The sequence below is a fragment of the Osmia lignaria genome, chromosome 13 (genome assembly GCF_051020975.1).
Source record: "Osmia lignaria lignaria isolate PbOS001 chromosome 13, iyOsmLign1, whole genome shotgun sequence".
Taxonomy (NCBI): domain Eukaryota; kingdom Metazoa; phylum Arthropoda; class Insecta; order Hymenoptera; family Megachilidae; genus Osmia; species Osmia lignaria.
In genome coordinates this window covers 2,594,209-2,608,057 of record NC_135044.1, presented here as the reverse complement: position 1 = coordinate 2,608,057, position 13,849 = coordinate 2,594,209, and the positions used below count along the sequence as shown (strand labels likewise).

The 13,849-nt window shown below is 40.8% G+C and overlaps 1 protein-coding gene across 5 annotated transcripts in view; it reads left to right on the top strand.

The window, feature by feature from the left end:
* The window catches only part of LOC117602322 (uncharacterized), a 117,491-nt gene that overhangs the window by 45,559 nt on the left and 58,083 nt on the right, over nucleotides 1-13,849 (top strand). The gene's annotated exons all lie outside the window — the stretch shown is intronic.

Below are 13,849 nucleotides of genomic sequence, written 5' to 3'. Positions count from 1 at the left end.
TAGGCAGATTCTTGAGTGAATTCCGGTGGACAGCTGGCCCATCGTTGAACGGAGTGTAATCTAATCACCAAAAACTCGCTCGACGCGGGGAAACTCCCTTCATTTCGTTCGCCATATACCACCCTAGTCATACCTTCCTCTTCAAACGGGAAGCTTACGAGAGTTAATAAACTTGAGGAACGCGAACTACAGCAGGAGAATCTTCGAGAGATGGCGTTTCATCTGGAGTTATTAGCAAAGTTCTCACCGTACGAGCCACCTTCTTAATTATGTCTGTTATATTCTCAGCTGAAGTTTCTAGGATTTCAGATTCCTCTGATTTTCCTACGCTCGTTATCTTACAGGAGAAACGAACTTTTCTCTTATATTCTCCTAACAATCAAACTTAAATCGCTTTGTTCCCCAGGATTTGCACTTTTATAATGACAGAAGTTTCAGAAAACTAAATTTCCATTTACTTATTCACTTATCCAGCAGGTATTAATGGGTCGAACTTTTCCTTCGAGTGTTCTAACAATATTTTAAACAATAATAACCATTAAATCCGTAAGAACAGAGGAGAAGATAAGAATATAAGAAATACAGAAATGGTTCCCAGAAATATATAAACGATCGAGTGCCCATCAAAAAGTATTAATAAAGATTATTGCCATTAAAATAACTTCATTGAAAAGAAAAAAAATATATGTTGATTGACAAAATGAATGAATAAAAAGGTGCAAAAACTTTTTACAGCCAGTGATATAAGATGAATATCCTTTCTCAGGGAGTATTTCAATTTAACCTAAAATTACCAGCGTAAGTAAGATCAAAACACCGCTGCCGTTCGTTCGAGCTGAACCAATGGAGGAAAGAAATCGTGTAAAATTTTGTAATCACCGAGTCTACGATCGGTCCACGTACAACACCGAGACCGATGAACGCGTATTCCGAAACGAGATCGAGAGTTAAATTTACTCGAGTTATTTCCATTGGTCGATCGAGGATACCACGAATCGTCGCAATATCGGTCGTGGGGAAAAGAACTGAAAGGGAGGAGCAGGGTAGGGCACGGCGATCGATAACAATAATAATGGGAAATGATCGCGACCGCAGTGGCACGTGATCCAATGACTATGCCCAGGAGGCGATGCCTCATTATTTCGATTTCCAAGCAACTAACCAGCGACCTTAGCAGCCTCACGAAATACGAACGCCTCATCCCCTTCCACTTCTTCCTTCTTCTCGTCATCATCTTCATTCTTCGTGCGAACCCAATCATTCTTCCCAGTCGATCTACACAGCCTGTTGCATTCGACCTCGAACAATCTTACAGTTCAATAATCGAGTGTTATAATTGTAGGCTTCGGAATAATCGAATCGATCGAACGAAGAACGATACAACTTGAAAATGAATTCATTTTTAAACAATTATAAAGGTGTATGGAAAATACATAGAATTGTATCACATTAGGATACCAAGTGAGGTACCTACTAAGAGACTTGGAAATTAATCATTTCTATTCTTAATGATTAGAGTTTTAATACGTTTTATAATAAACTGCAGCACCAAATGTTAAACATTTCGGAAAATATGTTTCAATTTACGCCCGTCGTTTTTTCCTCGACCAAGATGAAAATTACACCCAGATTTAACGATACCAAGCATAATTATACCGAAGCTCCAAGCCGGCATGGTTAAGCGCAATTATAACAACGTGCACATCCCGAGAGTGGCGTCCTTCCACGAAGACACCGGAATATTGACCCCAGCTGGGAGTCTGCACCTGCAGGGGCTATATGCAATCTTTGCGCATAACGACTCTACCGAGAGGAATACATTCTTCTAGAGTATTGAATTTCTATGTTGGATATATTAGAATAGAAAGATGGGAGCTTCGATATCTCGTCATTTCGCGTAGGAAATAAGACATCAGAGGTCGAGAAGAATCCATGGGGGCAGATAAAAACGGTAACTTCGAAATGGAACGGTACAAATGGAAACTTACCAAGAATACACTGTACAAAATTTGTAAATGTGTGCATAGTTGTTCGATTTCCTTTGTTTCGATAAAGATAGCCTGCTAATCAACTTGCTGGCTAATGATTTCTCGCGATCCAGCATCGAAACGAAAATCTTCTTAGCCAATATATTTTTTTCTTCTTCATCCTATGAAAGACCTGAAAAGCCTGCGGGTCACGGGTTAAACGGGCCTTCCCGTGACAAGGCCCCGAGGATGCGTTCCACAAGAGGATGCGGAGGACGGGTTATACACACCGATGCCTTCGGTTCCTGTGATAAAGTGCTCATAATGTTTTTAACGAGTAAGCTGCGCGTAATTTTATAATTCGGCCGTGGCTCCGGCCCCATGGTATTTCGAGAGTGGATATAATGATTCGATGATTATGCGGCCATATCTCACCCACGGCTTCGTCCCAAGGAAGATACAGCCGGTGAAGAGATCGCCGTCCCATCCGTCCGGATGGAAACAATGTCGGTGGACCCTCCCACGCCACGTACAGGGACTGTACCACGGCGAGCCAGAGTAATTCCCCCAATTATAAAATTATTATCCTGCGGTTGGCACCCCCGGGCAACACGCGGAACCAGACTGGCCTCTCTGCTCTCCTCTCGGCCTCGTTCGCCATGTTCTCCGCGTACTCGCTTCTCTTTATTCTTCCTTCCACTCCCCTCCTCTTCACCCTTCCCTTCCGTCTGCCGTCTTCCATCCGGCTCTCGTCGATCCCCGTTGATTCGCGTATGAGATGCTGCGCACGTTTGCCGCGAAAGATCTCCGCTCTTCCCGAACGATCGGGATTATTTTAAATTGATTAACCTTTCGTCCGTATTTGGTATTCCTTTGTAATGTTTTGTATTTAACTTTTTAATACACAGCATACGTTGGACGGGCAATTTTGTAATAACCTTACCGGTTATCATTTCAACATGGTTTGTACGGTTAAGCATTCAGGCGAAACAAGCTGGGCTTCTTTGTCCTGTCGCAGGATATTGCTACCTAATTGGTTCCTGACAGGCAACATTCGTGACATGTATGAAAAACAATGGTGTTTTCGGTTTAAATTTAATGTAACGACTTCGTGATATGGAGGATGATACGTTACAAATTAGGATCGTATTAATTTAATTAGCGTTCTTTTTATTTATTATTGGAACTACCTACGGTAAAGGTATATTAGTAAAATTGGCATTATTGGAGAGTAAAATTTGTTTCCAGAGATCGTTCTACGGATATCCATAAGAAGAGACAGAAGAGAAGAAAGGCAAATAATAAGACGAATTTGAATTCACAAATCATTAAAGAATTTATTCCATATTCTAAGGTCCATTACATGTTCTTATAGTTCCTCTTCTTGTCCTTCTGATTTACATTCATCTATAGTCTTTTCAATATTATTAATTCGTTTCTTTATTTCAATGGAAGAAAGTAATATTTATTTTCTTCAAATATAATGCAAATCTGAATTGTATAAAATTGATCTTCAATGAAAACTTCAATGAAACGAAACAAGGAAACCAATTTTGCTATTGAAATTACATTTTTTAATAAATGAAAATACATAATGCATTTTGTCCCGTTGCATCCGAGCGTTTCTTTAGTTTTGAGGAAGTAACTGCGAGGTTGTAGCTAAGGAGCCATTTATAGAAGAATTTATACCAGCCGTTGGGGCACGGAAGATCGAGTGTGGAAGGGTGAAAAATAAATAAATATAACTGGAGCAACCCTTGCACAGAGCGATCCTTTCTTAAGTCGAGCTCGTTCATAATGTTGCCAGTAGCTGCTAGTGACTTTAACCGAGCAATGTCTCTGTGTTCCATCGTCTGTAACAACGTGTGGATACGTGCGTGAAATTTCGATGGCACAGACAGAACACTCGAAACAGCCTTTCTATTAAAGAATGACAACCGCAGGCAACTAAATGCGTTCTTGAAACGACAATTAATATCGAAGGAATCTACAACAAGACGACGCGCAAACTATTAACCCTTTGGCGACCAGCGCATTTTAAAATAAAATAAATTACGATCGTACTTCGCTATTACGTGCCCTCCCTTATCTTTCTTTTTATCACTTCTCGTCTAAAGGAAATTTAGGCGAGAATAAGCTGTGAGGAAAACTAAGAGAGAAAGAAATACTGATAGAGTACGAAGTGAAACTACGTTGGCCCTCATGGGTGGGGTGCTCCCGCGAGTTAAAAGGACAAGAATGTTTGACAGCCATTTTTCAGTGATCACACCGAGTTAGTTATCGACCGTTGGGATCTCTCACCCCTGCTGCCCCCTTGACACCCCGTGCAGCGATCCAATCTCAACAAGCAACTCTTCGTTTTCTATTTCTCTTCGTTCCCAATAAAGAGAGGGTTATCTCTCATCTTCTCCTTCTCACATCCGCCACGCATTTGGTCTCTCATTTTAGTATCGTGGATCTTAGTTTGTGTCTCTTTTCCGTACGGTCGGGCCACCACCTCGGTGCTATCGGTGGTCACCAGGTCTGACGAGCGAAACAGCTCCAAAGGAATCCTCTCCTCTCTTCTCTAATGCAAGGCATTGTGTGTCTAGTTAACGGTGTACCGCCCAGCTTCAGCGTGATTCATTTTTTACTTCCACGAAAAAGTTTTTCTTTTTTTTTTTTTCTTTTTTTTGATCGATCGGAAATTAGAGAGTTTAAATACCACCACAGGGCACGACACGTCCGAATGGAGATCGTAATCGACATCCATCGGCGTCGAGCGCGGGGAACTTCGAATTTCCATTGTACGAGGAACGTCGATACGCGTATACATAAATTCACTTCTCGTCCGGCATCTCTTGAGTTTTCGACTTTGCCGGACGGCTCCTTCTTCCCTGCCAATTGACGAGCGTGAAGCCCTCGATGCTTTCGTGAATGATGTTCGCCGTGGACCCTCGATTACCCATAAATCTGCGCTAAAGGTTTCGGGCCAGCGACTAAAATGATGGACCGTTCTTTCTTCCTTTCCTTCCTTCGGGTGATGCCCAACGCCAGGATCGCCTTCAGCGACCCGCGAATGGAAAGAAAACTGCCTCCACGGATCCACGCACTTTTACCTTCTTCGATTCCTTGGCTCGTGGTAATTACTAACATTATTTAACGCGTTAAATGCCCTAGTGAATTCCCTTAATCTGATTAATTCACTAATCTCCTCAATTTCCTTAATTCCCTCAATTTCCCCAATTTCCTTCATTTCCCTAATTTGCTTCATTTTCTTCATTTCCTTTAGTTGTTGAATCAGTTTTAATGTGCGTAGCTGATAATCGATGGTCTCCGTGGTCATATTATTAAAGATCTCTTCTAAATAGATCAGTTACCGATGAGTCCTCTAAGCAGACCCTAAGACGGAATGCTTCTCCCTTGAATCTAATAAATTAAATAACATTAGAAGTACAAAGAGTCGTCGTGTCGTGTTTCTAAGGATTTGTACGTGCAAATTCAAGTTGACGGAGTCTTAGAAATTGTACAAACGAAAGAAGACAGGGTAAATTTGAAGCGAGCAGTCACCTCAAAGACAGTTATTGAGCAAAATGACAGTAGGTACGTGCAAATATCGGACGTTTGTGAATATATTATTGAAAATGATTTGCAAAATAATAACAATGACGCGGCAGACGTCGAAGATAATAATGAAAAAGAAAACTACTCGATTCGTGAGATTTTAGACTTAAAAGTAATCGACTGACAGCTTCGATCAAACTGATCTAATTGCAGAAGAAAATTCAGTTTCTATAAAAAGTTTCAGGTAAATCAAATTCTGTTCTGATATTCCATCTTTTATTTTTTACAATTAAACAGGAATGGTCCGAGAATTAATGACTTACATGTAATATGAAATTGAAGTCTATAACTGTAATTTACAATTTATGCAGAAATGTGTAGACAGTCGTTTGCCACGTTCTGTTCCGAGTTCTAAATGAATTCCGTGCAAACATTCGTAAGCAAAGAACGTAACAAGGGACAATCAGTCGTGAGTGATTTCTAACAATCGTTAAGGTTATTTGACGTTTTCAATATTCAAAAGATCCCACTCGATAACAGGTATGACAGTTTCACAATAAATCTTCATCGCTCCGTATCTCCGAAAAATCTTTTCAATTCCAAATATCCGTTGGGTGCCCGATCTATCTCCCACTTCTCTGCACGAACAGAAGAGAGTCGATCACACGCGAGGTCTCGCAATTAACGAATCAGATACGGCGCGACATCAAAAAGACAAATGACCCCAACGAGATGGGAGCGGATAAACGCGTTCTTTTATTTTTTTTTTTTTCACCCGCGCCTCCACCTCCTCCACCGCCTCATCGTCTCTCTTTTTCTTCCAACTCACTCACGCTTGACGAGTATGAATCAGGGATCTGATAACCGAAGAAATGGTTCGAGCGATCAGAGTATGGGGCAGTTCAGAACGAACAGAAGGTAGAGATGGCCGGGGGAGGGTGGAGGGTGGCCGAGGTTGAAAGGAGGGAAAGGAAGGTGGATGAGTATGAAAATTATTCTTAGGATGCGCGTACGGGGCGCACACTTGTCAAGATGGCGCACAGAATTAATTAAATTAAGCCTGCACCTCCCTCGAAGAAAACCTGCCTGACAGAGAGGACGATTACGTGGTTGATCGAAGAATGAAAAGAGAAGGACGTAGACGGGCGGGGGGGGAAACGAAGACCGAGAGGGATCTTCGGTTCGACATCGAGTGCAAGTCATTCCAGTCATTGGTTGCTCCATAGGAATCTTAGTTGTTAGTGTGTACGCGCTCGAATGAGCAAGCATATACGTGTGGGTGGACGAGGTGTGTTTTGACGTTTACCCTCACGCCAGGTATTCTCGTTCCTTCGATCCCGTCGTGTCGGAATTTGTGGCGCGCAAAATGCTTTCCTAACCAGCTTGTTCCGCGGATTTCATCTAGTTCAAGTGCAGACTGGACTAACACGAGTTATATGTAAATTTGTAATAATCAAAAGGTTATTCATTCGTTTTTCAACCAGCAATGACCCTTCCCGTGTAAACGACATTATCTACTAAATTTTCTTTGCTTCACTAATCACTTTAAATCACAGTTCGTCATTTGTCACTATGAAATAAAGGAAGACTAATAAAAACACAAAAATAGCAAAATGCAATAAATCAAGAAAGGACTTATAGCGTCCAGTTGATATATACCTGAGCAATGCTGACTTATTGACACTTGGTCCCTGGGCCGCTAAATCGTTTCGGAGTTAAGTATCCGAAAGGCTAAACAGTTCTCCCCTGCGGAGCGAGAGAATAACGCGGAAAGAAGAGAGGAAGAAGAGAACGACTGGAGAACCGTGACTTCTCGTCCTCTTTGCTAACGTATTAAACAGAGAAAAACAGAGGAGGGACAGAAGGAACGCGAGAAGAACGTCGGGTTCCTCTCGCGTTCGTTCTGTCCTGGGATAAAGGATGCAAATGCTTATGCCGACCATCAAAATCTAATTAACCAGCGAAAGAACGGTCCCTGGGCGAAAGCCAAAAAGGTTCCAAGAAGAAAAAACGACCTAACGTGGAGGTTTAGCAGTTTGAAGGTGTCAGAGACCGGTAAGGATCCCTTATGCATATGCCAAGTTCCTTCCACCTACTCTGCTTCCTTCCCCCCTTCCGTCGTAGCCTTAACCCCCTTCATTCGAATCTATACGAGAGGACCAGAACAGAGAAATCTCTATAGCAAACGTCGTTACGAGCCAGGTTTATGTCGTTCGCCGTGTATAACACTTTCTATAGCATGAAATTCATCGGCATGTAACGGGGGTCCTAAATTTCGGCTCGGTACACCTGAACTGTACGAAATCGAGTCATGCTTAAAATTTATCCACCATGAAGCTCGTACGTTTATTTATCGGAGAATACGTATCTCAACTTTGTTCGGTGAAACATGATTGGTTATGTTTCACGCAACAGCAGTTATGATGCATGCAGCCTTGTGTGAAATAAATTACATCGGAGTTGTTGCCAGGAGATATCGAACAGTTTTGATAAGAATCAAAAGTGAGAAAAATAATTTTTTTTAAATATAGACAAAGTTCTTTAAATTGAAAAGAAGTATTCATTCAATGTTGATGAATGGTATTGATCATAAAAGTATTGAAGAGCCAGCAGCAAGAGAACAAGAGAGGTGCAAGAAACGAAAGGTTTTTCACATAGACGGTACATTTTTCGATGCAAGCCAGCCTCGATTCTTGGACCATTTTGGATGCCGATCTCTGTCCAGGTGGACCATGGACCGGCAATCGAAGATCGAAGTAGTTTCCGATGTCAACGACTGTGACCTCCGTCGTCTACCGCGGCCTGTTTTCAAGGATAATTCGCGATTCATGTCGGTCGTAACTCTTCTTTCTCTTTCTTCTTACCGGGCCTCTCGCACTCGCGTCCCTGCCCGGAATTACAGGCGGATTTACAAGGAGCGGCGGATTTACAAGCCGACCAAGAGTGGCCTTTCCTGTTCATCGATGGCCGCGTTAGGCCCTGAAATCGTTGGAAAGTACCGAAAAAGCAGTCCGCGAGAGAGCACAGGCGGAACGGTACGAAAGAAACGACCGCGATTATTTCGAACACATTCGTCTACGATACAGAATCAGAAGGTGAGCCCTCGTGCTACTCGAACACACGATCCTAAATGTTCTGTTACGTCCGAGCCCAGACAGTGAACGCGATCCCTATAATTGCTCAATTTATCTCCGTGATTATTGTAATCGAGCGCTGACAAGCGGCGTGCAAAACGAGCTCGGATACATTCTTGCAGGCGTCGATTAAATTTGAATTCGAACAGAATTTTCGAGGGCGGCCGAAAAATCGCGGCACGTTGCAGGAACGTTGTTTCCTTGGTAGCCGGGGGAGAATTTCGAGAGCGAGTTATTTCGTATAAGTCACATTACATCGAATAATACACAGTCGGCGTAATGGCTCAATTTATGGCCGAGATTATTGTAATTTCGCGAGTGCGGAACATCGAGGAACCATTAAGACAACACGGTACCCGTTGTATAATAACAGTCCATCTTAATAAGTTGATTAGAACGGGTTACATCGTTGCTGTAATATTTTGGGAAAGAAGAAACTGCGAAGATAAAAATAAAAATAAATCAAAGTAATAATGGAGTAGTGGAATGTTGGGGAAAATCATGAACGATTGACGGTGATCATCAAAGTGTTAAATATGAATTTGAAATGATCGAAGATACTAAGCCTTGGACAATAATTTCATAATTTCATTCCATTTTTCTTCTTCGTCTGCCACGTCTATTCCGTTTTCTTGCGAGCGATACATCGACACGACTACAACGGACACCGCGTATAGTCGCGGGCTCCTAAAACAACAATGGAGGCATTAAGATGATCTACGGACAAGTCGCTTGACCCTCTGATTCAAAAAAGGTATTCGAATCTACCCGTCGAACGAGGAGGGAAATAGAACTGAACCGTTGGATAGAAAGAAAGAGTAGAAAGGAGTGAACGAGCAGAAGAAAACGAGAGAGGGTTCTCCGACTCGTTCGTGTGGGTGTCAGCTTAATGTTCCTGGTCAACTGGTATTGGTGACCGTCGAACAACTTAAGTGTGAGTCCAGCCTTTAAACTTCGCCTGTATGGGCGCGCGCGAGTGTACTTTTGATCCTGATTAAATATATATTAGGAGTGAGAGAAGTGTTGGGAGAGAGGACTCGTTCACGGCGGGGGGTGTGGTATTTTTTTTCAAGAGGACAAGCAAGTGGGCCTTCACGAGCAAAGGGTGCGGTCCAACACTGATACCAAATTGGTAAACGAACGTGTGCCCTAACGATCCTTCCTTTCCCGAACGATTCATGCTCTATTATTCTTGTTAACGTGATTCCTAGCAATCCTAGGAATCCTTCAGGATTTATACGATTGAAATTTCTACTAATTTAACACTACGAGTTACAGGAGCAAATTTACGAAATGAATTGAAGTAATTTTTTTACTTATTAACACGTTGACTGCCTCTAATTATTAGAAATAGAAATTTAGAAAAAAGATATAGTAACAAAGGGAGAAAATCTGAATAAATAATTCATTTCGTATCTCCATTAAAAACTGAATGGCGCGATGCATATAGTCCACCCTCTACTTATAATTTCGCCTTAGTGTTCCTTTAGAAATATGAGGAAGGCGCCCTCCCAAGAAGCCACAACGGTGTCGCGTCCTTGAATTTATCTTCAGCTCATTAATAAGAAACGACAAGCATCGATAAGGAAGTAAGGACTCGGTTAGAATAGACTAAAATGAAAGGAACGACAAACGACTATCGGTGAAAACCTTACAGCAGGTAGCTTCGTTTACGAGTCGGGTATCCTAGTCGCGTTGGTTGGTCATCGGTCATTAACGCGCTACCGGGTGTCCTTAAAAGTTCCTAATTTCTTTATTCGACATTATTAACAACGACATTGTTAAGTAATAAACGCGATTGGTTTAGAATTACATGCAGTAATCATTAACAGGAATCAAAATATCACTCTGTAGTTTACGTTGAGGTAAAGATTGAATCGTTTTGTTTGTTTAAAATTTATTTTAAGAAGCAGACGCTTTTGTTTAAGAAACATATAACTCGCATCATTTATTTTGATTACACTATTATTGAAAGTGGTTAAATAACAGAGAGGGTAAAACAGAGGGTGGTATTGTAGTGACGTCTCTGGTCAGATAAGTCATAATAGGGGCTTGGCCGACGTTGTTAATAGTCAACGGAGGATCATGCCGAGATAGCGCGCTAATGCACGCATTTATTTGAAATATTAAACCTCGTGGAAAAGAGAAGGAAGAGGCAGGTTCCCTTCTTGTTCTTCTTCTCCTTTGAGGGCCAGCAACGTACGGTGGGGGAGACACGGGAAAAGACAATTATAAATGATGATAATTAACGAAGATCTTAACTGGTCACTCCGTGACTTTACAGTTGTAGCTGTATGCATTCAAAGATTCTACATTGAAAGCTTACGCTATAACCCTTTCGTTTGTTGATTTACTAAATTTTCTAATCAAACAACAAATTATTTTTATTACGGCTGCTTTCGGAATAAAGTGGCTCAGAATTGTTTAAATAATTTCTTAAATGCATCTCGTTGTAACTAACCAATGGTTATTTGATTAAGTTTAAGTTAATAAAATATATAGCAGGATCTTAATAGAAATCATGCTAATCTTATATATAAAAGCTTCCCTTTTCAAAACCTTTTAATAAATTTTTTTCTTTCTTGATGCTCGTCGTGTTCCATCAAGGAGGCGAGGAATCCCAGACTGGCAGATCAAATCAACACTGTGAGTAACAGTGGTACCACTAACTGGCATTCTCTTTCTTTCCTTCTTTCTCTTCCTAATTATTAATGTGCTCGAACGAACAGATAATCCTCACAATCATCGTCGATGAATTCAGAACCCTTTTGCTCTCTTGTTATTGAATATGAGTGATTAATTAAGAACGTCTTACGATCTGCTGACTCGCTGTTCACTCCGTGTCCAGCTGAAAAACAAACTGTGAATGCTACATCCAAGAATTTCACATCCAAACATGTTCGAATTATGAATAATTCATTCATTTGAAAATTATAATTACATAAATTCGATGTCCTTCGCTTTCTTATACAATTCCTCGAGATTTTACTAATTTTCGATGGATCAGAAGAATTTGCTAACCGGCTGAAATTAAACAGTTTCGTCTAAATCAAAATGACGAATAATTATGTATCTAGTCTCTTCTAGATCTGTTCGCGAACAAACGTAGAAACCTTTTGTTTCATTCTTGCACCCTAACCGAGTTTATCTACGTACAGACCTTACTACAATGACTCGTAGGGAAAAAAGGCGACGACAAAGACGGCTGATACAATATTCATTTGCTGCTACGTGTGCTTATGTTTCATAATGTCACGCTGGAAAGAGAGAAGGGAGGAAGAGCAAAAAGAGATAGTCGAAAGAGAGTTGCATTCAAATGAAGGAACGCCAAGGGCGGCGGGATGAGGGGAGGATAGGTGGGACCCCAGGATGACACTTCTCTTAGGTGATTTATACCCGTTGCTCGAATGACCATCATCTCGTGGAAAGATCTACAGGATCTTAGAGTCACTTAGTTAGTCTTCGAAGGAAGAATAGTTAGTCGCTAGGACGAGGTGGGAGAAGGGATACAACGAAGACTTAACGCATAATGGTGGGGCTTTATGTAACGTGAAACATATAATTCCATAGCACTCTAGTTACTATCAAGTAACACTATCATTTATTTAAACATCGACGTTCATTGCGCATTTTTCAACGTTCACATTTCTCTTTCGCACAGGCATATGTATAACGGATTGTGCTAAACATATTCGTAATACGAACCAATAACATTCTCGGTTCACATGTGAAGTAACTTGAATTAACGTTAATAGTAAACTAGATGGAAAATTTTATTGTAAAATTAATAATAGGGTCTAGGGATACATTTAACCCTTTGCAGACGATCGACGCATATACGTGTCCAAAAGTAATGGACATTCGTCAAAGTAAATAAAGTTAAAATAGCCTGGACATTCGATAATAAGTTTAAGCTATTCCTCTCGTTCCCTTTTAAAGCTAAGTACACGTACAAGTACTTACATTAACTGTGCAAATAGCTGTTGAACCTATAAGTGGTTGGTTAAGAATTAGTGTTCTAACGCCAAAAAGAGGACATGACAGAAAAAAAGAAACGGAAGTAGTGTCATTAGCTTCAAGCGTTAGTCTTTTTCTTGACTATTCAGACGAAAGGAAAGGAATATCAGAAAAAATTAAATTTATATTATTCTTTGATCACTGGCATTAAATGAAGAGAATGGACACTTAAACGACAAACAAGGCTAATACAGATAAAGGTGTAAATAAAACAGTGTAAATGACTAAATCACGAGAAAAACAAATAACTAGAAAGTGGTGATTTATTACATCTGTAAAGTGGTCTATAAACTGTGTAAATTATGAAAGTGACAATATCTCGTATTATGGAAGTTATGAACCATAAATCTTTACGCTCGATTTGTAATAATTTTTCTCTAGGCGACATGCTTCCTTGATAATTCATGAAAGTCTCGAGAAAGTCATGAGAAATTAAAGGAATCTGGTTCTCCGGCCAGAATTTCTCGTTCAACTACACGCATCACTGATTATTAACTCCAAACCTCTCACCGTTCATGCTGTGTCTCAGATAAGGTTATCACAATTTTGTTTTCTGTCTCATTTACGTGATGATTAATCCTTTAGTTGCTAAGGGTAGGTACAGACGACCGTCATTTACTGTTACACAGCTATGCGCCTCTGAACATTTGCTGTATGATTATACAAGATAGCAATGCAAATTTTATTAACGAAATAAAAGAAATTAAACGAATTGAAATTCGTAATCTGCTTCAAAGGATCTTCAAGAAAATAGTTAAGACGAAGCTAAAACTAATGAAGGTCCTTTCTCCTGAAGAAATGAAGCCATAGGGCGCCTTTGGAAATTAGTAAAATTCATCAGCTATGTAAAAGTTGTGTCGGTAAATGCTGAAGAAACGTTTCACGTGGCAAAAAGAAAAGGCCTGATTTGACAGTCATCGGTGTGGGAAACACGTCGAGTTTGAAGCTAACGAAGCTGCAGGCGTGTGTACACATAAAGTCGATGTCGAGAGTTCACGAACCGTGAAGTAGAAGAGGAAGAAAAAAAGGATGAAGAGCAGAAGAGGAGGAGGAAGAAGAAGAAGAAGAAGAGGAAGAAGAAGAAGAAGAAGAAGAAGGGAAGAGGACGATGGAGGATAGCGAAGGAAGAGATGAAGAGAGAAGAATCGGCGCCACTCTTCGGAACGGAGCCTGTCCTCGTCTTCATGG